Source organism: Octopus sinensis, linkage group LG29 (assembly GCF_006345805.1).
Source record: "Octopus sinensis linkage group LG29, ASM634580v1, whole genome shotgun sequence".
Lineage (NCBI taxonomy): Eukaryota > Metazoa > Mollusca > Cephalopoda > Octopoda > Octopodidae > Octopus > Octopus sinensis.
In genome coordinates, this window is record NC_043025.1 from 10,131,068 (window position 1) to 10,156,813 (window position 25,746).

The 25,746-nt window shown below is 37.8% G+C and overlaps 1 long non-coding RNA gene across 1 annotated transcript; it reads left to right on the forward strand.

Moving 5' to 3' along the window:
- The first annotated feature begins 8,775 nt into the window (after positions 1 to 8,775).
- LOC118768415 lies at positions 8,776 to 16,535 on the forward strand. Its single transcript, XR_005004228.1, has 2 exons — positions 8,776 to 8,993; positions 16,494 to 16,535. It is a non-coding gene; the product is annotated as an uncharacterized LOC118768415 (long non-coding RNA).
- The last annotated feature ends 9,211 nt before the right edge of the window (positions 16,536 to 25,746 follow it).

Below are 25,746 nucleotides of genomic sequence, written 5' to 3' on the forward strand. Positions count from 1 at the left end.
ATCATCATCAACAGCAGCAACGATAGCAAGTTCAGCAGCAGCATCCTTATTATTATAATAATCATCACCAGCAGCAGCGGCAACATCAGCAGCATCAGTAGTAGTAGTTGCAGTTAACAGCAGCTGGTGTTGTGTCTCGTAGCTCCCCCTCCTCGTCGCCACGACCACCGCCACCACTGATATACACACATTAACTGCAGCAGCAGCATCAGCAGCAGCAATAACAATATCAATAAGAGACTATAACTGGAATTACAACTGTTAACAGCGACAGCGGCAGTGACAGCAGCAGCCTGTTGCCTCGGAGATGCTAATGGAGTATTGGACCAACAACGGATCCCCCTCTCCGCTTTGTCCGTCTTCGGCAGTGATGTTTTAATACCTGTTTAGGACCCCCCCACCCCCCCTTGTTTTGGACACCCACCACCGCCGTCGTCCGTCCTTGGACAACACCTGCTGGAACGACCATTTTCCGAAGAAGGTGCAGTACAATTGCACAGGACGGAGTGCAACGAAGACGGCGACAATAACAACAACAACAATAGCGATTATATGCCACAGACGATGAAAGAGGGGAAAAAATAGGGAATAAAAGGACCCAAGATTGGAAAATTGACAAAAATATCTCTTTTACTCTTTACTCTTTTACTTGTTTCAGTCATTTGACTGCGGCCATGCTGGAGCACCGCCTTTAAATATATATAATATATATATAATAATATATATATATATATAATATAAAATATATATAAAAAAAAACAAAGGAGATTATCAACAACAACAACAACAATAATAATAATTGTAACAAAAAGGGCGTAAAAGAAGTAAGGAAAAAACATAGAAAAAACCTCCTGAAAAATCAACAACAACAATAATAATAATAATTGTAAGAAAAAGGGCGTAAAAGAAGTAAGGAAAAACAAAAAAACCTCCTGAAAAATCGACAACAACAACTACAACAATAATAATAATAATAATTGTAACAAAAAAGGACGTAAAAGAAGTAAGGAAAAACATAAAAAAACCTCCTGAAAAATCAACAACAACAACTACAACAATAATAATAATAATAACTGTAACAAAAAGGACGTAAAAGAAGTAAGGAAAAACATAAAAAAAACCTCCTGAAAAATCAACAACAAAAACAACAACAGCAATAGCTATGAGAATGGGTTGCAATTTATTATTATATTTTCGTGGTTGACCAATTAAGAATTAATTACTAAATTTTGCTAATTAGTTGTATTTCGTTGGGGTTTTTTTTTTTTGTCTTTTGCATGTGTTTGACTTTATTTATTTATATATACATCAATTTTTTTTTAAAGTTTTTTTTTGTGTGTGACACGATTCGCCTCGGTGCCTCGTGTCGTCGTACCCGTTGTGCCGTTTTACTCCATTTCTTGCAACGCCAAGCGCATCGCTTGTGCGTGCAGCTTCTTCCACGCTTGACGAGTTTGTAGCTGCGACGTGAATCGGAATCGGCCTTTTTGGTTTTTCCATCTCCCTTTCTTGTTCGTGTTCCTTGCTTCTTATTCTTCTTCTTATTCTTCTTATTCTTATTCTTCGTCTTCCATTGTCATTCAATGCTTGCCACGGTCATCTTCTGATTCTTCCATTTTCTTTTCTTTTCTGTCATCATCATCATCATTGTCATCATCTTCTTCATCTCATATTGTATCATCGCCAAAGGAACACGGTAGAAGATTACGACGAGAGCGTCATCTAATTTCAAATTCAACATCATTCGAAATCCATCACTCACCACCATCAATCTTTTAACATTTAATCAAAAACAGAACAGGACATCACACACACACATTTATATACACACATACACACATTTATATACACTCATACACGCACACACATTTATATACACACAAATATATATGTATTGTACATTTGCAAGCATACATAGCAAAGTGGTGGAGTGCAGGAAAATCCATCTTCATCAGCTGTCTGTCTGTGTGTCTACATGTCTGTACAAAGCTCAACTGTCTCATCTTGGAAGCCCTTAGGTGGTCACTCGACCAATCGGAAATAACAGCCAAATCTCCCTCGGCCTGTACTACACCCAACTGTAACTAAAACAATAATAATAAGTATAAGCAAGAAAGAACTAAAGGATGCGTCTTGGAAAAATGTGAATCCTAGATGCACTATGCCACAACAAAAACAAATTCAATGGGGTGGTCGAGGCTGGGTTGCCTTTTGATCATAGGTCTGCTCAACCAGGACTGACTTAGGGGCTCAAAACTACTTATAGTTGCTACACCTTCATGGTCTGACTTCCTTTCGGGTTAACATTGTTGATCTGAAGACACGAAGGATCTGTGCCTTTTGCTCTCCTGTACATAGTGATATATATATGTGTGTATATATATTTATGTAAATGTCTACATGTGTGTATATTTGTAGTGTGTTTATTGTGTTTGGTGCTTAAAGCATTTTTGGATGCAGCTATCGGTATTACTCGGAGTAGCAGCGAATACTACCTGGGTCGCACGAACACATTGATTCTCCCACATGTCGCTACATGTGTCCAGTGCACCACAATCTTGTTTTGCCCATCTGAGCATTTATGTTTATATATGTATATATATATATATATATGTAAAGAGATGTATTTGTAATTAATGCACATACAGTAAATATAAATGACGCACACACATATATATGTATACAAAATATAATATATATATATATATATGATATAGATAATATAAATATACATGTTTAATATATCATATATAAGGTAATATATTTATAATAAACATGTATTATATGCTTATATAATAACAAATATATATATGTATATATAGTATATATAATAACAAATATATATATGTATATATAGTATATATAATAACAAGTATATATATGTATATATAGTATATACAATAACAAATATATATATGTATATATAGTATATATAATAACAAATATATATATGTATATAAAGTATATACAATAACAAATATATATATGTATATATAGTATATATAATAACAAATATATATATATGTATATATAGTATATATAATAACAATTATATATATGTATATATAGTATATATAATAACAAATATATATTCTTTTCTTTCTTTTATTCTTTTACTTGTTTCAGTCATTTGACTGTGGTCATGCTGGAGCACCACCTTTAATGTATATATAGTATATATAATAACAAATATATATATGTATATATAGTATATATAATAACAAATATATATATATGTATATATAGTATATATAATAACAAATATATATATGTATATATAGTATATATAATAACTAATATATATATATATGTATATATAGTATATATAATACAATATATAGACATATTATATATAATGTATGTAATATAATATATATTTATATATGTAATATACATAAACATTTGTATACACATGCATATATAGTGTTATTGTAAAGCCTGGATATTGATGTAGTGTAATCGGTTTTCAGAAAAGGAAAATCCATTTTCTTTTATTTTTCCATCAATTTCCACATTTTTTCTGCCATTTGCTCTCAGCATCCATCTATCCCTCCGTTCATCCATCCGTTTTCTCTTATTGGGAACAATATTTCCTACCACCACTGCCACTAGCGCCACTGCCGCTACTGCCACTAACTACCATTACTGCCACCACCACTGCTACTGCCACCTCTACAACTTCCTCCATCTTTTGTCCCATCAGCAAAACCCCGATTCCCCATCACTACCACCACCACCATCACTACTACCACCACAACCATCACCACCATCACAACCACCACAACCACCACCATCACTAACACCACTACCACCACCATCACTAACACCACCACCACCACCACCATCACTAACACCACCACCATCACAACCACCATCACCATCACTACCACCACCACCACCACCATCACAACCACCACCATCACAACCACCACCATCACTAACACCACCATCACTAACACCACCACCACAACCACCACAACCACCACCATCACAACCACCACCACCACCATCACTAACACCACCACCACCATCACAACCACCACCACCACCACCATCACTACCACCACCACCGTGGTCCTGTTTCTCATCCCACCGCTCCATCCTTTCCTGGAATTGACTGCCACTGAAGTCTCACAAGCTAGCATCCTATCACAGCCAATTTAAACTCTGACCTCCCAACATCATCATCATCATCATCATCATCATCATTTGCAGCAGCACCATTGTAAGCCTACTGCATTCATAATTCTTGCCATCACCAATTGTGTTAAGAGACACTGGCAGACCTGTTGCTTGCTGTACACACAAACAACAGTACACACTGTTGTTTTCTTGGTGTTGTCTTGGGGCATTTCTTTTCTGTGCTTTGCTGCTACTTTTCTCTTTTCTTTCTAATCTGACACACTATCTGACTGTGTCTTTCTTTCTTTGTCTATATATCTGTCTATCTGACTGCCTGTCTATCTGACTATCAAATTGCCTGTCTATCTATCAGTCTATCTGACTGTCTGTCTATCTGACTGTCTGACTATCCAATTGCCTGTCTATCTATCAGTCTATCCGACTGACTGTCTATCTGTCTATCTACCTATCTATCTGTCTGTCTATCTATCTATCTATCACTCTGCTTCTATAATCTTCACTCTTTGTCTCTCTCTCTCTTTATATTTCTCTCTTGCTCTCTCTCTCTCTCTCTCTCTCTTACTCTCTATCTGTCTGTCTGTCTCTCTCCCTCTCTGCTTGTCTGACTTTTGCAGATTCAATTTTTCTCTCTCTCATCCCTTTAGTTCTGTCTCAGTAAAAGAGCCTTTGATAAAATTAAGAGAAAAAAAAAAACATCTTCATATCTTAGACCCCCACCAATAATATCAGCACGAACGTCATTACAAACTCCAAATTCTTTTCCTAATGATTTTGAAAAGATATTTAATTTTGCTTCTTATTTCATAAAATCATTTGTTGACAAACAATTTGACAGAAATAATTTTATTGTCAAAAATACTTTATTGACAGAAATATTTTGTTGACAAACATAACTAGGACAAAATAATTTGTTGATGAAAATAATTTGGCAAAAATAACCTTGTTGACAAAGTTAATTTGATGTAAATATTTTGTTGACAAAGATAATTTGACAAAAAAATTATCTGCTGACGGCCATAATTTGACAACAATTTGACAAAAATAATTTATTGACAAAACATCTTTTGAGATATTTTTTTCTTTCCGTCATGGTATTTTAAAGATATTTTAAAGAAATTTATGAAAAGAAATATATTTTGATATATTTTCATTATTTCTTTCATTAAATAACAGTAATTAATTCATTCATTCATTCATTCATTCTGACTGTTTGTTTTTCATTCATTCAGTCATTAATTTATTCTGTGATCCTCCTTCATTATTGTCCTCATTCATTATCAGAATCATCTTACTTACTTCTTCGTTATCAGAAATCTTCTTGCAAATAGCCCTCCCTCCCCTCTTTCTCCTCTTCTTCCTCATTATTATAATTATTATTATTATTATTATTTGTTGCGTGACTATTAGCATTGATTTACTCAACAATACACACCCAGTACATCCGAAAAATTTTACATTAGAAAATATCATCATCATTATTATTATTATTATTATTATTTGTCTCTTCACCTCTTGTTCTTCCTTGTTGTCATCTTCACATTACACCATATCATTCTTCTCGTTGTCACGGTAATGACAACGTCAATACTGGTGATGAAGAGGGCGGCGCCACGTGTTTCTTCTTGCTACACTGCAATGGATCACAACAGTTCGAAATCTCGTAGCAACAGCATCCTCGTCACTAGTAGTAGTCTCGTTATCTCTCGCCTCTACCCACTCCTTCTGCTCCTCTCCTACTTCTCCTCTTCGTCCTTCTCCACTTCCTCATCCACTTCCTCTTTCGCCAGTCTTAGTACAAGTTCATTCAGGTCACATCTTAACCCCCTCTTCCTTCGTCTCCCTTGACCGACTGAACGAGTTTATCTTATTCCTCACCATCCCACTTATTTCTCTTGTCTTTTACCTACAAGAATTTTTTTTTTAAACCCTTTCATTACTGCATTTATTTTGAGATGCTCTGTATTTCTTTCAATTAATTTTAACCCTTTAGTGTTTAAACCGGCCATATCCGGCCCAGATATTCTACATTTTTTACATTCAAACGGGTGATATCTAGCCTCTCACACCTAACCTACATTGACATTCTAAAAACAAACAATCACATCATTGAAACCTCAAAGCTATAAGATAATGTATGATTAATTCAAAACAATTTGAGTGAGAAATTATTACATTTAACGGAGTAATCTGAACACTAACGGGTTAAATATAACAAAGAATTTAGTAAAATAACTTAGTTATCATTCAGCTAGTGTTAGGAACATAAATTGTGACTAAGTTTTGGTGGAAGATTTTAATTCAAAACGTATGAAAACAAGACATTTGTACTCAGAGCCAGAGGCGGTTTCAGCCAGGTTGGTATCAAAAGGGTTAAGAATTGTTTCTTTATTATATATCTTAACCCTTTTACCATATTTCTGTTGAGATGTTCTGTGTTTCTTTCAATTAATTTTAAATATAACAAAGAATTTAGTAAATAAATTCAGTTATCATTAAACTAGTGTTAGGAACATAAATTGTGACTAAGGTTTGGTGGAAGATTTTAATTCAGAACTTATGAAAACAAGACATTTGTACTCAGAGCCAGAGCCGGTTTCAGCCGGGTTGGTAACGAAAGGGTTAATTTGATCTCTCAATAAATTTTGACATAAATCAGCTTCTCTAGAAGCTGTAGAGAAGCAACAGAGAGAAAGAACAACGGTGGTTTGGCTAGTTGAGAGCTAAATACAAGCAACTGGGTTTCAGGCCTTCGTGCCACCTCGTTAGATAAATTGCTGAGGTTTTACTTCATGCTGCTTGCTAATTAAATAGCTTTTCTGGTGGGAAGTTTGCATACCACAACATCACATGTTGCTGACCATCTTTTCTCCTATATAACATATATATATATATGTTTTTATGCCAAGTTATATATTAAAACAATTTAATGTTAAACTGAAGAATTAATATTTTATAATACCATACATGATTCATTAAACTTTTTTACAAGGGTGTTCACAGTGACTTTGAAGCTGCTCGCATTCTGATAAATCTTTGTCAAAAATTATTACTAAATATTATTACCATTTGTATTTGGAAAAGTTTGAACACTATTACATCATACGCACTTTTCTCTCTCTTTCTCTCTTTATCTATCTATCTCTATAAACATATATATATATATATATATATACACATACATACATATATATATATATATATCTTTGGAGCTTGATATCTTAAATAATACTACCTCGCTACAATTACTATTTCTCTTATTATTATCATTTTACAGTCAGGGAAAGTGTTGAAAGCCACTACATCACTCCTCCCCCCTTTGTATACACACACACACATATATATATATATATATATATTTCTTGTTCGCTCCCTTTTAAACAACTCACTATTATCACTACTACTATTATTATCATTTATATTATTCTTAGTATTATTATTGTTGTGTTATTATTATTATTATTATCATTACTCTACTATCTTTATTATAATTATTTCTCGTCTCCTGCCGAGTAGAACAACACCGCAACTGCCACAACCCTTTATAGGTTTCGTCGAGGACACGGTTTCAATCCCTGGTCAAAGATTGGTTTACGTTTCATATTTACTTTCACTTTCACTTTCAAATTGATTTGACCTGCACTTATCTCGCACTCCACTCTCAGTCAAGTCTTTCTTTACTTTGTATTTTATTCCTCACTCTATTCTCTCTCTGGTCTTCACTAAGTTTTCACTCTCACTCTACTCTCTCTCTCTTCTCTCCCATCATTCCCACTCGACTTTCACTTCCACTTCCACTCTTACTTCACTCAGTTTTCACTTCTCTCTCACTCTACACTCACTTGTTTCACTCACTTGACTTTCTCTTCTCACACTTCACTTATACTCCAGCCTTACCTCACTCAGTTTTTCTCCTCTCAGAATCTACTCTCCCTCCACTTCACTTTTACTCCACACTACTTTTACTTCACTCTGCCTTCACTTCTCTCTCTCACTCCATTCTCACCTTCCCTACACTCTACCTTACTCCCACTTCACGTGTCCCTCACTCCACTCGACCCTCAGTCCATCTTGCTCTCACTCTGCTAATACACAAGGGGAAAGGCATGAACATCATGACATCACCACCTTGTGACTAAGTCAAAAGCATTTAATTTGTCTTTGCTTTAATTAGATTTTTCACTTGTTTTTTGTATATTTGTTTATATTAATCCACCTCCACCACCACTATCAATAATATCAACAAAAACACCATCTACATCACTTTACCATCACCAACGCCATCATCATTACCACCACCATCATCACAACAGCATTATCATCATCATCATCAATATTGCTATCGCTGACCAACAGTACATTATTGTCATCGTCAACTCCACCGCCATTGGCAACACCATCACACTGCCACCATCATAAGCATCATTAATATCAACAAAGACCACCACTGTCATCAGCATCATCACATCACTACCACCACCACCAAAACCACCACAGCAACAACACCACCACCACCACCACACCACCACCACCAAAAACATTGTTGTCGTCGTCATCGTCGCCGTCAGCACATTCATCACTACTAACAACACCAACAACTAAGTCGCCAATATCAACAACAAACACCACCGCCAACACCTTCACCACTACCACCACCACCAGCACCAACACCACAGCCACTACCACCAGCACCAACACCACAGCCACCACCACTACCAACACCACAGCCACCACCACCACCACTCTGACAGCAGACTGTTTACCCCATCAGACTCATCTAGTCACTATCAATCTGTCCCGGGTGGAGTAAAGAAAAACAACACACACACACACACACACACACACACACACAGGTATAAAACAAAAACAAATATACAGACACAGTGACTACATTTACAGGTGTAAGCTGTCTGCCTGCTTTGTTTACACAAGATAATCTGGGTAAGGTGTGCAGCAAGGTGCTGTGCTATGTCGCGTCTTCTTGTCGTTTAATTTGGCAAAGAGGTTCCACTGTTGAAAAAGAGAGAGAACCCACCTGATACTGCCGAGCGCCAGCAGCGCACTCATGCTTTTCTCTGATCTGAGTATCACTTGCTTTGTTCGTTTATCTCTTTTAATCTTATCGCGGGGGAGGGAAAGGCATGACTATCCCAACAGATCAAATTCTGACGCCTTGTAGATTGTAGAACACGTTTTATACCAGCGAGACACACCAAATCTTTATTTTCTTTTTCCTTTTCCTCTTTTGCTGTCTCTTATCTATCAATAAAGAGTTTGGCTGAGTTTCTACAACATCATATCGTCGTCGTATTGTACTCTATCTTTCACTCATACTCAACTACACTCCAGCCTCTATTCACACTCCACTTCTACTCTCACCTTTAATCAGTGATAAAGTTTTTGCTTTGAAACAAATCTATCTCTCTCTCTGTATCCCAATCTACATACATTTGTAATTATATATATATATATATACACACACACACACACATATATATATATATATACACACATATATATATATATATACATATCTGTTGTTTCTTCTGAATATCTTCTTGCTTTTTCTAAAATTCTTTTTATCTTTTCTACCGCTCTTTTTGTTTCTCTTCCGAATTTCGATACATCTTTTGAAGAACATTGCTACCAGGAAACATCAATGTCTTGATAAATAAATGACTATTTGGCTCTGCCGCTAACATAACCAGGCATTAAAATCACTTTTACAAATATATTAATTAATGATATTCTCCACTAACACATATCCAGCGACACCCTTGATCCAAATGGTGAAATTGTAACCCTTTTCAATACCTCAAGATTCTTACAAACATCTTGGAAGATTCATTGCATTCTATGTTCAGCTTGTATACTATCTGGGGGACAGTGAATCAGGAAAACGGCTAAATTTTGCTTGGATATAATTTACCATTTTTCAAACTGACCAGCTTCTTCGTTGCAAACATTCTTTGTATTTCAATTAATAATTTTTGGTCGAAATATGGTAAAGAAATACTTGTTCATATCTTAGTGCCCAGCTTGGATTTTCTTTGGAAACATTTCATGCTCTGTGTATTCGTAGTCAGAAAAATCGGTAAATCTCAAAAAAAGAAAAGAGAAATATATAAATAATTTGATTTTTTTGAAATTGGATAATCAACATTTTATCATAAACATTTTGAGTTGTTTGCTGATTGATTTTTTTTGTTTTTGTGCTTTTCTGATGATAATTAATCAGATAATGCTGTAATTGGCTCAGGGTTGAAGAAAAAAAAATTACTAACCCCACTTCTGCTAAAAAATAAAGACAAGATAAAAAAAAAATATATAAGGTGACAGTGATTAAAAAAAAAAATCTAGTTACCAACACCTGGATCAAGAAAAAAAAAAAAATTTTGCTCTCTTCTCCAAACAAACAGAAATATACCTTTCAAACCCATCACAGGTTTCTTATGGTTGGTCTTTGAAGTCGGGAGAATTCCAAAAAAAAAAACAAAGACAAATTTTTTTTGTTTTTGATACTCTGATATTCTGAGGGGAAATCTTTATTTCTTTGGCTTCTGTGTATATCGATATCAATATCTTGTAACCATGGAAACGATTACATCGTCAACTGAAGAGGATATGTGGAGTATGAGAATTTCGGTGAAACTCTCACCTGATTGGAATAGGTAAGCACAACCATTCTCTTAAACTTTTACAATTATGATCACTATTAATAATATTATTATTATTTTTTCCATCCTTCATTCTCTTCTTGGAATATCATCAGGTACTCACCAGTCTCTGCCAGTGAAGCAATGAGGTTGGCGGAAGTTCTATGTTAGCAATATATAAAGATCTAGTGAGCAAGTGTAATGTTCTTAGGGAAATTTTGGGCATCTACAAGGACGAACTAGCTGGTCTGTTTCAGGGGATTTTCAGGCTGGGAACTACCGTGCATAACCTCTTCTTCTTTGGTTGAGCTCTCAGCAATTTTTTCTTCCATCTGTATATTTTTTTTAATCTTTCCCCAGTCACCTATCATTACAAATTTAATAAGGTCATCAGCATAGAGGAAATCTCATAGACATTGACAGACAGGCTTAACCCTTTTAATACCAACTCACCCTAGAGTTCTGTGACAAAGGATACAGACCCCCTTTGATCATGAATGACCATAGTATTACACCTAGAAAGTTCCCCTCCGAGGCACAAGTCTGGGCAAAGTTGTTTGTGGAAGACCAGTAGTTACCCATGCATACCAGCCTCTTCTCTCCATGGCGTGGAGGTGCAATGGCTCAGTGGTTAGGGCAGCGGACTCGTGGTCATAGGATCGCGGTTTCGATTCCCAGACCGGGCGTTGTGAGTGTTTATTGAGCGAAAACACCTAAAGCTCCACGAGGCTCCGGCAGGGGATGGTGGTGATCCCTGCTGTACTCTTTCACCACAACTTTCTCTCACTCTTACTTCCTGTTTCTGTTGTACCTGTATTTCAAAGGGCCGGCCTTGTCACTCACTGTGTCACGCTGAATATCCCCGAGAACTACGTTAAGGGTACTCGTGTCTGTGGAGTGCTCAGCCACTTACACGTTAATTTCACGAGCAGGCTGTTCCGTTGATTCAGATCAACCGGAACCCTCGTCGTCGTAACCGACGGAGTGCTTCCATCCATCTCTCCATGGCACTGATGTTATTCAAAGGAAAGGCAAAGGACGATACAGCTTGGCATCAGTGATATTGCATCTTATTTCTACAGCTAAGTAGTGAACTGGAGCTACAGAAAATAAAATGTCTTGCTCAAGAATGCAACACACAGCCCAGTCCAGGAATCAAACTCACTACCTCATGATGGTGAGCCTGACGCTCTAATCACTGAGTCATGTGCCTTCATGACATAAACTTACTGGGGTTTTTTTTTGGTGGTTTAAATTATAATCTTCCATCAAAGTTTTATGCTAAATAGTTCCAGGACCCATTTTAATAATTAGAAAATTATCTTACCAAATTCTTCATTATTTTAAAAATTGAAACAAAGGCAGCATATGTTAACAGAAATATGGTAACTAAATGGTTAACTCCTCTGTTACCCACCCACCTGAGCCTGTTCCCTGGTTCCATGATATGAACTTCCTGTTTTAAAGTGATCTAAATTTAAAACCCTCCATCAAAATTTCAAGTTAATTTATGTTCCAAACACCAGATTACTAATGACAAAATATATGTTGTTTGTTCCTTCTCGAGCCATGCCTGGATCGTAGGGCCGGTTTCCTTGGCATATAGGTTCCTCACATGGATGGGACGCCGGTCCGTCGCAGGTGAGCTGCAAGATGCAGGAGGAAAGAGCGAGAGAAAGTTGTGGCGAAAGAGTCAGCAGAAGTCTCGCCATTACCTTCTGCCAGAGCCACGTGGAGCTTAGGTGTTTCGCTCATAAACACACACATCACCCGGTCTGAGATTCGATTCCTGATCCATCGACCGCGAGTCTGCTGCTCTAACCACTAGGCCATGTGCCTCCAAAAAAATAAATGTTCCTTCTTGAGCCATGCCAGGCTCATAAGGGCCGGTTTCCTGGTTTCCTTGGCGTATAGGTTCCCCACCTGGACGGGACGCCGGTCCATCACAGGTGAGCTGCAAGATGCAGGAGGAGAGAGTGAGAGAAAGTTGTGGCGAAAGAGTAGGCAGAAGTTTCGCCATTACCTTCTGCCAGAGCCGCGTGGAGATTAGGTGTTTCGCTCATAAACACACACATCTGCCGGGTTGAGATTCGAACCCACAATCCCTTGACCTTGAGTCCACTGCTCTAACCACTAGGCCATGTACCTCCAAAAAAGATATCTTTCTAAATTTCCTCTAAAATATGATAAGAAAAGAGATAAGCTCTTCCGATATTGCTTAGAGGTCTGTAACAAACAAAAGGGGGCTCGGAACTAGGTCTTGGCAAACCTCCAACTTTCATACTAAATTCATCATGGAACTTATTGCTAACCCTGACCTTTGTATATGGCTTGTATGGTCCTCATGAGCCATTCTATTAGTTCTAATTTTATGAGTGATCTCTAGATCGTAAAGCAAGGGACCCTGTCAAATGCCTTCCTTAGAGGTTTACATCTTGTGTAATACTTCTGCAGTTGTCTCACATGGAAGCTGGCATTAGTTGTGCTGCTTCTTGCTACAAAACCAAACTACATCTCAGCGAGGTCAATCCAGCTCCTAATTGATTAGGGGTGGTTGGGTTCTCTGGTACACTGCCTTGAAATCTGAAATGCTTAACATATCTGATCGTCATGTTGTAGAAATATATCAATACTCTACTTTCTGCTTCTTCCCTTGCTAGGTACCCCTAATACCCTTACTGTAACTTCCATAGCCTCATCCAAAACCTGGGTACCTCTGTAGTTTTCTGTTTCTAGCTCATCTCTTTCTGCCTTTGTAGCTGTTTACATTAGCAATCCTTGATCTGGAGAGGACATACAGCTGGTGAGGTCCTTTGCTATATTATCTGGTTATCACTCAAGAAATTAGGGATATATGAATGACATGTAAGGACCATACAAGCCCAGAACAACATCATCAGCATCGTTTAACGTCCACTTTCCATGCTAGCATGGGTTGGACGGTTCGACCGGGGTGTGGGAAGCCAGGAGACTGCACCAGGCTCCAGTCTGATCTGGCAGTGTTTTTACAGCTGGATGCCCTTCCTAACACCAACCACTCCGTGAGTGTAGTGGGTGCTTTTTACGTGCCACCTGAACAGGTGCCAGGCGAGGCTGGCAATGGCCATGATTGGTTGATGCTTTTTACGTGCCACCGGCACGGAGGCCAGTCGAGGCAACGCTGGCAATGGCCACGTTCGGATGGATCTTTTTATGTGCCACCGGCACTGATATCACGACTACAATTTCCATTGAATTTTTGATCAATTTTGATTTCGCTTGCCTCAACAGGTCTTCGCAAACAGAGTTTAATTCTTCAAATTTTCTTTTGTCTGTGAGTCTTTTTTTCAGTAATCCACTAAAATGTGTTGGTTAGCATATTCATCACCAGGGAAAAATTTAACATTTATAATCATCTGTGTGTGAGTTTGTGTGTATTTTATATGCATATATTTCGAGTGTTTTATGTCTTATATTTGGTTGGCCTGAAGCTATAGTAGAAGACATTTGCCCAAGGTGCCGTGCAGTGGGACTGAAACTGGAACCATGTGGTTGGGAAGCAAGCTTCTTACCACACCTTTACTTTTTTTTTTTTTTTACTTTTTATTTGTTTCAGTCATGTGACTGCGGCCATGCTGGAGCACCGCCTTTAGTCGAGCAAATCAACCCGAGGACTTATTCTTTGTAAGCCTAGTACTTATTCTATCGGTCTCTTTTGCCGAACTGCTAAGTAACGGGGAAATAAACACACCAGCATCGGTTGTTAAGCGATGTTGGGGGGACAAACAGACACACACCCATATATATATATACATATATACGACAGGCTTCTTCCAGTTTCCGTCTACCAAATCCACTCACAAGGCTTTGGTCGACCCGAGGCTATAGTAGAAGACACTTGCCCAAGGTGCCATGCAGTGGGACTGAACCCGGAACCATGTGGTTGGTAAGCAAGCTACTTACCACACAGCCACTCCTGCGCCTTTGCATATTACACACACATGACAGGGCCCTTTCAGTTTCTGTCTTACCAAATCCACTCACAAGGCTTTGTTCAGCCTAAGTCTATGGTAGAAGACACTTGTTCAAGGTGCCAAGCGGTGGAACTGAGCCCAAACCATGTGATTTGGAGGCAAACTTCTTGAGCTCACACCCAAACCAGCCCCAATTTTCTAGTGCACTCACACTCACTCACACACTTCCCTAGAAACTAAAATAACCACTTCCTTGATAAGAAAATACTAAATAAACATCTTTGGTCCTTCTTTCTCCCCCTTAAACCTCTTTCTTTCACCACCACCACCACCACCCTTACTATCATCAGCATCCCCACCATAGCTATTGTGGACCCCTATTCCTCCCCGTTTTCAGTCTCCACCATCCAACATTCACACATCTATCTCTCTATCTCTCTCTCTATCTATCTATCTATCTATCTATCTATCTATCTATCTATCTAACTATCTATCTATCTATCCCCAAGGATATTATCCCCCCTATCCATTCCAGATCATGTTACTCCCAGCATAAGGGCGGTGTTGGTGTTATAACTAAGAATAATATGCTTTATCCCCTTCTCTTTATATTTAACTTAAACAAGAACCTCCCTTTTTTTTCCTTCTATTAACTAAAGGAATCAGGGCTTGTAGTTTTGGCGGTAGTTGTGGCATGGTCGTTGTGCTGGTGCCATTGGTGTTGTGTGATGTGGACCTTTGCTGGTAATGGTTGTGTGCCCTCGGTGATATAAATGTGGAGGGAGTCCGACTGTCTGCAAGCTGCCTGAGTCCTGAGGCAACTGGGATTACAGATTTCCCTTAAGATTGCCTTCCAACCAGGGCTGGATTGAAACCTGTCGAGGCCCTAAGCACTTAAAAGATTTTGGTGCCGCCATAAAAGATTATGTAATTCGAATATAAACAATAGGCGCAGGAGTGGCTGTGTGGTAAGTAGCTTGCTAACCAACCACATGGTTCCGGGTTCTGTCCCACTGCGTGGCATCTTGGGCAAGTGTCTTCTGCTATAGCCCCGGGCCGACCAATGCTTGTGAGTGGATTTGGTAGACGGAAACTGAAAGAAGCCTGTCGTATATATGTATATAATATATATTATATATATATATATATATATATATATATATATATATATATATATATATGTGTGTGGTTTTGTGTGTCTGTGTTTGTCCCCCTAGCATTGCTTGACAGCCGATGCTGGTGTGTTTATGTTCCCGTCACTTAGCGGTTCGGCAAAAGAGACCGATAGAATAAGTACTGGGCTTACAAAGAATAAGTCCCGGGGTCGATTTGCTCGACTAAAGGCGGTGCTCCAGCACGGCCACAGTCAAATGACTGAAACAAGTAAAAGAGAGTAAAAGAGAATAACAAACCATAAAATAAATTTTTACTTTTCAAAACAAAACAAAACAGTAAAAGGGAAAATAATGTTTATCTTTGTCTAATTCTACTTTATTTATATTTGAAAAGTTTCCTCCTATTTTTTTGAATTGCAAAGTCTTTACTCTTTTACTCTTTTACTTGTTTCAGTCATTTGACTGCAGCCATGCTGGAGCACCGCCTTTAGTCGAGCAAATCAACCCTGGGACTTATTCTTTGTAAGCCCAGTACTTATTCTATCGGTCTCTTTTGCCGAACCGCTAAGTTACAGGGACGTAAACACACCAGCATTGGTTGTCAAGCAATGCTAGGGGGACAAACACAGACACACACACACACACACACAACACACACACACACACACACACACACATACATATATATATATATACACATATATACGACACGCTTCTTTCAGTTTCTGTCTACCAAATCCACTCACAAAGCTTTGGTCGGCCCGGGGCTATAGCAGAAGACACTTGCCCAAGGTGCCACGCAGTGGGACTGAACCCGGAACTATGTGGTTGGTTAGCAAGGACTTACAACTATTAGTGGTTTGGAGTTTAACTGCTCTTTCTAGTGAGTCGGATGTCCTATTATGGCCATCCCTTATATGTTTGTATATATATATATATATGTATGTATGTATATATATCTTACAACATTGTTCTCTACCCCAATAGTCCTATTGAAAACAGGTAGTGAAGTGAATAACTGAAGTACTACCTACAGATATATTTTTCCCAGATATAACTGTAAAGGATATCTATAATACTACATACTCAGATATACGATAGTATACATACATACATTATGGCTTCCCCCTCGTTATCGAGTAAGGCCATTGCACGAAGCTTAACTGTTACTGGTGCTGTGATCGAATGTGACGTTTTAGCCCAGCTAAAGATCTACAATGTCTTGTACAGAATTGGCAACTAAAACCTTTACCGGTAATAGCCGGCTGTAGTTGTAACTGGGCTTCGTGTACCTTTGCATGTCGTTTAAGTCCTCCTGCCGAATTACACCTCTTCTACATGCCCGACAGATATGATTAGTATGGTGTGTAACACCACCACCAGTGGCCAGGTTGTCACTCATCTGTCTCGCTTTATGACTACGAAGATGACTCTTGCGTCCAGCTTTACTAAGGCAGGGTCTCACACAGACACTGCATGTCAGCATCATAGGAAGACCCTTCCTATCTGGAAGTGTAACAGCGATGCCCTTCCTGACATCCCTCCTTACTTTCTCATGCGCAACTCGAGATACATACATACATACGACCATTTGATATCTGTCTTCCATGCTGGCATGGGTTGGATGGTTTAATTGAAAAGTGGTGAGCTGGGGAGCTGCACCAGATTTCAATGTGATTTGGTAGGATTTCTACAGCTGAATGCCCTCCCTAATGCCAACCACCCCAAGAGTGTAGTGTGTGCTTCTTGCATACCACTGGCACAGGCGTTAGTTACAAAACACCAGCATCGGCCGTGGCTGTGATCTCATTTGGCTTGACAGGTCTTCTCAGGCTTCACTACCATTACCTATTTCTTTATTACCCACAAGGGGCTAAACATAGAGGGAGAAACAAGGACAGACATAGGTATTAAGTCGATTACATCGACCCCAGTGCGTAACTGGTACTTATTTAATCGACCCCGAAAGGATGAAAGGCAAAGTCGACCTCGGTGGAATTTGAACTCACGACGTAACGGCAGACAAAATACCGGTAAGCATTTTACCCGGTGTGCTAACGTCTCTGCCAGCTCATGGACTAGATTTTTATTGTGCCAACAGATGGGAGTACAGGGGTGGTACGTGCAATGAGTGCTAGCAGTGACCTTCATGAGGCACTGTGCCAAGTGACACTGTTGAGTTATTTGTGTTTTAGTGATCACTTGTATGCTGTAGTCTGCAATTTATATATATATATACATATATATACTCTTTACTCTTTTACTTGTTTCAGTCATTTGACTGCGGCCATGCTGGAGCACCGCCTTTAGTCAAGCAAATCGACCCGGGACTTATTCTTTGTAAGCCCAGTACTTATTCTATCGGTCTCTTTTGCTGAACCGCTAATTGACGGGGAAATAAACACACCAGCATTGGTTGTCAAGCAATACTAGGGAGACAAACACAGACACACAAACACACACACCACACACACACATATATATATATATATATATATATATATATATATATATACACACATATATACGACAGGCTTCTTTCAGTTTCCGTCTACCAAATCCACTCAAAAGGCTTTGGTCAGCCCGGGGCTATAGCAGAAGACACTTGCCCAAGATGCCACGCAGTGGGACAGAACCCAGAACCATGTGGTTGGTTAACAAGCTACTTACCACACAGCCACTCCTGCGCCTATATATATATATTATATATGTGTGTATACATACATATACACTAACTATTGCATTCTGTGCCTTAGACATTTACATTGACACAGTTAAGTGTTTATGTATATGTATGCATGTATGTGTATATTTCTGTATGTATGTATGTATGTATGTATATATATACTCACACACACGCACAAGCAGATTCTGAGAACTGAGATTCTGTTCCACTCCTATGTGAGCCCCACCATCCACCAGCTCTGCCTTCTGGCTCTCTCCCAGATTCCTGTTTGTTTGCCTTCACACACACATCCTGATGTAGGCCCCAACCAACCGACCAACCGACCTGTCTGTCTGCACGGTTGTTCATCATTTGAAGCAGACAAACTTGTTAACCAGTCTCTTTCCCTTCCATCTTTGTCTTCCTCCCTTCTTATTTTTCTTCTTCTTCTTCTTTTTCTTCTTCTTTCAATTCTTCTTCTTCTTCCAATTCTTCTTCTTATTTTTCTTCTTCTTCTTCTTCTTCCAATTCTTCTTCTTTTTCGTCTTCATCTTTTTCTTCTTCTTCTTCTTCTTATTCTTATTCTTCTTCTTCCACTTCTTCTCCTTCTTCTCCTTCTTCTTCTTCTTCTTCTTCTTCCAATTCTTCTTCTTCTTCCAATTCTTCTTCTTCTTCCAATTCTTCTTCTTCTTCTTCTTCTCTTCTTCTTCTTCTTCCTCTTCTTCTTATTCTTCCTCTTCTTCCAATTCTTCTTCTTCTTCTTCCTTCTTCTTCTTCTTCTTCTTCTTTTCTTCTTCTTCTCTTCTTCTTCCATCCTCCACCACCACCACCACCACCACCATCTCTGAGTCATCACTCTGTCCCAATCACCATCAGTCATCACCAGTCATTATTAACCTCTCCAACAGTTTGGGGAGGAAAGTCAGTTTTAATAGCCTATCCTTAGTGTGTGTGTATGTGTACGTGTGTGTGCTTCATGATTCTTATTTGGAAACTCCCTTATTTCCATATACACATAGAAGAAAGTTGTTGTACATACACACACACACACACACACACATACACATGTATGTATATGTGTGTATATAAAGAGATATATACATATGTATACATACATATATAATATATATATATTGGCGGTGCTCCAGCATGGCCACAGCTCAAGAGCTGAAACTGGAAAACATAAAATATATATGTATATGAGAGAGAGAGACGTATACATATAGACACGTGTATCTACACACACATACACATATATATATATTACATTATGGATGCACATAATATATGTATTTATATATACATGTATACATACATACATACATAAATGTATTGAAATATACACACACATATTCACACGTATACATACATTCATATATATATATATTTTTTTCTTTTACTTGTTTCAGTCATTTTGACTGCGGCCATGCTGGAGCACCGCCTTTAGTCGAGCAAATCGACCCCGGGACTTATTCTTTGTAAGCCCAGTACTTATTCTATCAGTCTCTTTTTGCCGAACTGCTAAGTGACGGGGACATAAACACACCAGCATCAGTTATCAAGCGATGTTGGGGGGACAAACACAGACACACACACACACATACATATATATATATATATACATATATACGACAGGCTTCTTTCAGTTTCCATCTTCCAAATTCACTCACAAGGCCTTAATCAAGAAGACACTTGCCCAAGATGCCACGTAGTGGGACTGAACCTGGAACCATGTGGTTGGTAAGCAAGCTACTTACCACACAGCCACTAATGACATGCATACTGACACAGTTATACTCACCTATTTCTTCTGCGAGCCACCCCTCCTCCCACGCAGTTCTCTCCTGACTGCCAGATATCTGTGTGTATATATGTACGTATGTATGTATGGTTGAAGAAACAAGAGAATTAAATCTCTGTACATGTGTAAATATATTTCTTCATTATTCCTAATCAGCATAAAAATGTTCATATATATATGTGTGTATATATATATATATGTTTTATCTCTCATTTAATATATATGTTTGTATATGTATATATATATATATATATATATATATATATATAGGTGAACAAAATTTCAGCTAGTCAACCTCTCCCTATGTTTATCCAACTGTGAAGATAGTAGCGATGGTGGTGGTGGTGGTAGTGCTGGTGGTGTTATGTATGGTGGTGGTGGTGATGGTGGTGGCTCTGATTATAAATCTTGCAGCCTTATTGTAGTAGTAGTAGTAATCGTAGTGGTAGTAGTAGTAGTAGTAGTAGTAATCGTAGTGGTGGTAGTAGTAGTAGTAGTAGTAGTAGTAGTAATGTTCTTGCTTAGCCCCAAGCCAGCCCTAATGAAGCAAACCGGTAATCAAGACATTCCAACTATGACCATCCTGTCTGTTTTTCTTTTTTGTTTTTTGTTTCGGTGTTCAGATCAAGTGGATTTAAGATTAAGATTACATTCTCACCCTGTATTGAGTCCTTCTTTTCATCAATTCTTTTCTTTCTTTCTTTTGGTTGTTTTAAAGACCAGTAATGATGATAGGGCACGGGAGGGATCTGGCTGCTATATCTAGCAATTTTACCCGGTCTCTCTCTCTCTCTCTCTCTCTCCTTGTCGGCTGCTGCTGTTGTTGTTGTAAACATTCATGTTGAAGTTAAACCTTTTCAAGAACTGCAACAACAAAAACACCAGCAAATAAATAAATAAATAAATAAAGAAAGAAGGGGGAAAGGAAGAGGATGAAGCAGTAGCAATATTAATAGTAGTTGTAGTGTAGTAGTAGTAGTTGTGGTGGTGGTAGTAATTGTGGTGGTGGTAGTAGTTGTGGTGGTGGTAGTAATTGTGGTGGTGGTAGTAGTTATGGTGGTGGTGGTGGTAGTAGTTGTGGTGGTGGTGGTGGTAGTAGTTGTAGTAGTGGCAGTAGTAGTTGTGGTGGTGGTAATAGTTATGGTGGTGATGGTGGTAGTAGTTGTGGTGGTGGTAGTGGTAATAGAAGTAGTTGTGGTGGTGGTAGTAATTGTGGTGGTGGTAGTAGTTATGGTGGTGGTGGTAGTAGTTGTGGTGGTGGTGGTGGTGGTAGTAGTTGTAGTAGTGGCGTAGTAGTAGTAGTAGTTGTGGTGGCAGCTGTGTTGGTAGTAGTAGTAGTAGTAGTAGTAGGTGGTAGCAGTTGTAGTAGCTAAAAGAAGAAGCGGAGATGGAGGAGGCAGAGATGGAGGAGGAAGAGGCTTGTGAAATACTATATTCCTGTACAGTGCCCTAGTACAGTTAATGTTTTTTTTCTGAAGGGAGCTCCCTACTCCCCGCTCCCCCCTAGTTTTTTTTCGAAGGGAGCAGCAACAGTAGTTTGTCTGGACACACTGTTGCTTCTAGCTGTTGTTGCTGTGGTTGTCGTCATCGTCATCGTCGTTGTTGTCGCTAAGGACCGCCGCCGCCACCATCGCAACCATCCTTTTCCTCCTACCGTCCCATGTTGTTTCTGCTCTGATTGGAATCTCTTTGGAACTGAACCACACCACACATCCCAGCTGTAATCATCTCTTGCCCCTATACATAAATATTTATACATCCATATACACACACACACAACACACCACAACATATATATATAATATATATATATATATATAATATATATCCATATATATATAAAAATATATATTCATATATACATACACACACATATATATATATATATATATACATAAACATATATATGTATGATGACATTGTAGGCTGATCTGTCTGTTTGTCTTTCTGTCCGCCTGCCCCCTTAATTTTTTCCTCCCCTTAACACTTCTGGTGTGTGTGTGTGTGGGTATGATTTGAGGATAGACTTGGCTGCCATTTCCACCGGACTGTGTTGCAAAGAAATACCACATACAAGCCTCAGTGTCTGGGACAGTTTTTACCAGTCAGTCTCTGTAATTACTTCTATTATTTAGTGGAAAAAATTCCGTCCATCAAAAGGAAAAGATCCAATATTATTATTTATTATTATTATTATTGTTATTTACATCAGTTGGGTGATTTTGTGCTTAATCCAAGGAAGGGCAAATAATTTTCGGAAAATTCTTGAAGACAAAGACAGAAAAAAAAACATATATATATATATATTTAGACCCAAAGAAAACCTCGCAAACTGTGGATAATTGGTAAAAAATGAAGAACTGAAAACGGATATACCGAATTTCTGAAAGGAATGACAGAAAGAGAGAAGGAAGAATAAAGGAGAAGCTATTTTGGATAATCTACCATTCTCTGTTGATTGTTTTTTAATTAATTTTTTTTTTCTGTTTGGAGCCCTGCATTTTGGAGCTAAGAATTTGATGATAATAATTATAATAATTATAATAATAATGATGATGATGATGATGAGGATGATGAACATTTACTAAACCAAAAAATGCTTTCGGGAGGAAAAAAAGTGATTTTTGAAAATTATTTGGGATTACGGTCGCCGTTCTTAAACCTTGCATTATTTAACAATTGTTTCGTTTCTTTTCTTTTCTTTTTCGAATCCCGTGTCTTGGAATGAATAATAATAATAATAATAATAATAATAATAATTAATATACAAAAGTTAAAAAGCTAAATTTCAGAACTTGAGTCGGTCAACTGTGTTTTTCTTTTACATCTTCAGTTTTCTGAGGGTTTTTTTTTCTTCTTTTTAGCCAAGTGTCTTGGGTCAAAGAATTTTAATAATTCATAATTTCTAGTGTAAACATACAAATAAAAAAAAATAACCAAAACAATACAGAAAGTAAATTTGAACTGCAAAAGTTCCAGAATATATCTCTCATTTTCGGTTTTGGAGTGAAAAATTTGATGATAATAATAATAATAATAATAATAATAATAATAAGCAACTAATAAAACAGACACTGATCCAAAAAGGGTCTCAAGGGAAGGTACAAAAAGAAGCCTTTTATTTTTATTATTATTATTATTATTATTGTCTTCCATGATGAGATTCATGGAATCCTGGTATTCTGTCTTGGACAGAAGAATTTAAAGATAATAATTTGTTAGGCAGGCATAAGACCACATATTTAAAGGGAAGGAACGGTCCATTATATTGAAAACATACAAGACAGAATAAGAATCAGTCCTGACCGAAAGTTATAGAATTAAGAGTGAAACGAAGAGAAATATTTGTTTTTGTTTTTCTATTAATATCTTCTCCTTAGTTTTTGAAAAAGGTCTTTTGAAGGATTCTTCAGTATTCTGGTGCCTTTTTTCGGAATTCATTCTTCACGTGGCGGGTGGAGAATTTTCGTGTGTTGTCTTTGGAGTGAAGAATATTATAATAATAATAATAATAATAATAATAACTGCTGAAAAGAAAGAAAGAGAGAAAAATTTATATGTAATAACGATAACAACAAACGACGAAAACGGAACAGATTTGACCAGGGGAAAGTTCTTCCGGCAGGAAGGAAGGACGGAAGCATTGTGGATTATCGGACCACATCTTTCTCCTTGTCTTCTTCATTCTTTGATTATCTTTGATTCCTCTGTCCTGAATCATCATAATAATCTTTTGTAATATTGTGGTCTTGGATAAAGGAATTTAATAAGCAAAGGAAAACAAATAAATTTTGGGGGGAAAAAAACCCCAGAAAAGGTTAAAAAAAAGACAACAAAAAGAACAAGCCATAACTAACTAACAGCAAGGCAGCAACAGCAGACATTACTTGGACAGGACGCACGGACTTGTTTAAATTAGATCATCATCATCATTTCCACCATTGATATCGGACATTGGACGTCGGAGAGAGGGGTGGATGAGAAAATGCCCGCTGATCTACCCAAACTCCGAACATCTTACCAGGTCCCGCGATACAGTACCCTACCACGGAAAGCTGTCAGCAAGAAGTCCTGGTAAGGTCCAAGTCTATCTTTAATATATAAAATGTAAATAATATATGTATATATATGTATGTATGTGTGTGTGTGTGTGTGTGTGAATGCATTTGTGTGTGTATATGAGTGTATATATGTGTATGAGAGTTTATATGTGTGTGTGTGTGTGTGTATGTATGAGTGTGTGTATGTGTTTATGTGTGTGTGTATGAGTGTATATATGTATATGTATGAATATTTATATATGTGTGAGTGTGCATATGTTTGTGTATATATATGCGTGTATATGTGTATGAGAGTTTGTGTGTATATATATATATATATATAGATGTGTGTATGTATGAGTGTGTGTTTATGTGTGTGCGTATGAGTGTATATATGTATATGTATGAATATTTATATATGTGTGTGAGTGTGCATATGTTTGTGTATATATATGCGTGTATATGTGTATGAGAGTTTGTGTGTATATATATATATAGATGTGTGTATGTATGAGTGTGTGTTTATGTGTGTGCGTATGAGTGTATATATGTATATGTATGAATATTTATACATGTGTGTGAGTGTGCATATGTTTGTGTATATATGTGTGTATATATGTGCATATTTAAAAATGTGTGTTTATGTTCATACATACGTGTGTATGTATGTACATGTGTGTATATACACACAGGTTCACATCTTTTCACAGAGCTTAAAAGGTTGAACGGAACACTGTCAGGTTACTTAGTATAAAAAGAACTCTGCAAGTCTGAGAGTCAAGATATTTAGTCCAATGCCACGAGTCTTTAATGGATTCTATCAATGTGTCTGTCTGTTTGTCTAGCTGTCAATCTGTTGGTCTATCTATCTGTCTATCTTTCTGGCTATCTGTCTGTCTGTCTGTCTATCCATCTATGTATCTATCCATCCATCCATCTACCTATCCATCCATCTATCTATCTATGGATCTGTCTGTCTGTCTATCGGTCTATCTATCTATCTATCCATCCATCTATCTATCTATCAATCTGTCTATCTATCTATCTATCATCTATCTATCTATCTATCTATCTATCTATCTATCTATCTATCATTCTATCTATCTATCTGTCCATCCATCCATCCATCTCTCTGGCTGTCGATCTGTCTTTCTGTCTATCTGTCTGGCTATTTATCTCTCTCTTTCTCTCCCTCTCCCCCATCTGTCTATGTATGTGTGTGTATATGTGTACACACACACACACACACACACACTGGCATAGCTACGTGGTAAGAAGCTTGCTTCGTAACCACATGGTTCCAGGTTCAGTCCTACTGCATAGTACTTTGGGTAAGTGTTTTCTACTATAGCCTCAAGCCAACCAAAGCCTTGTGA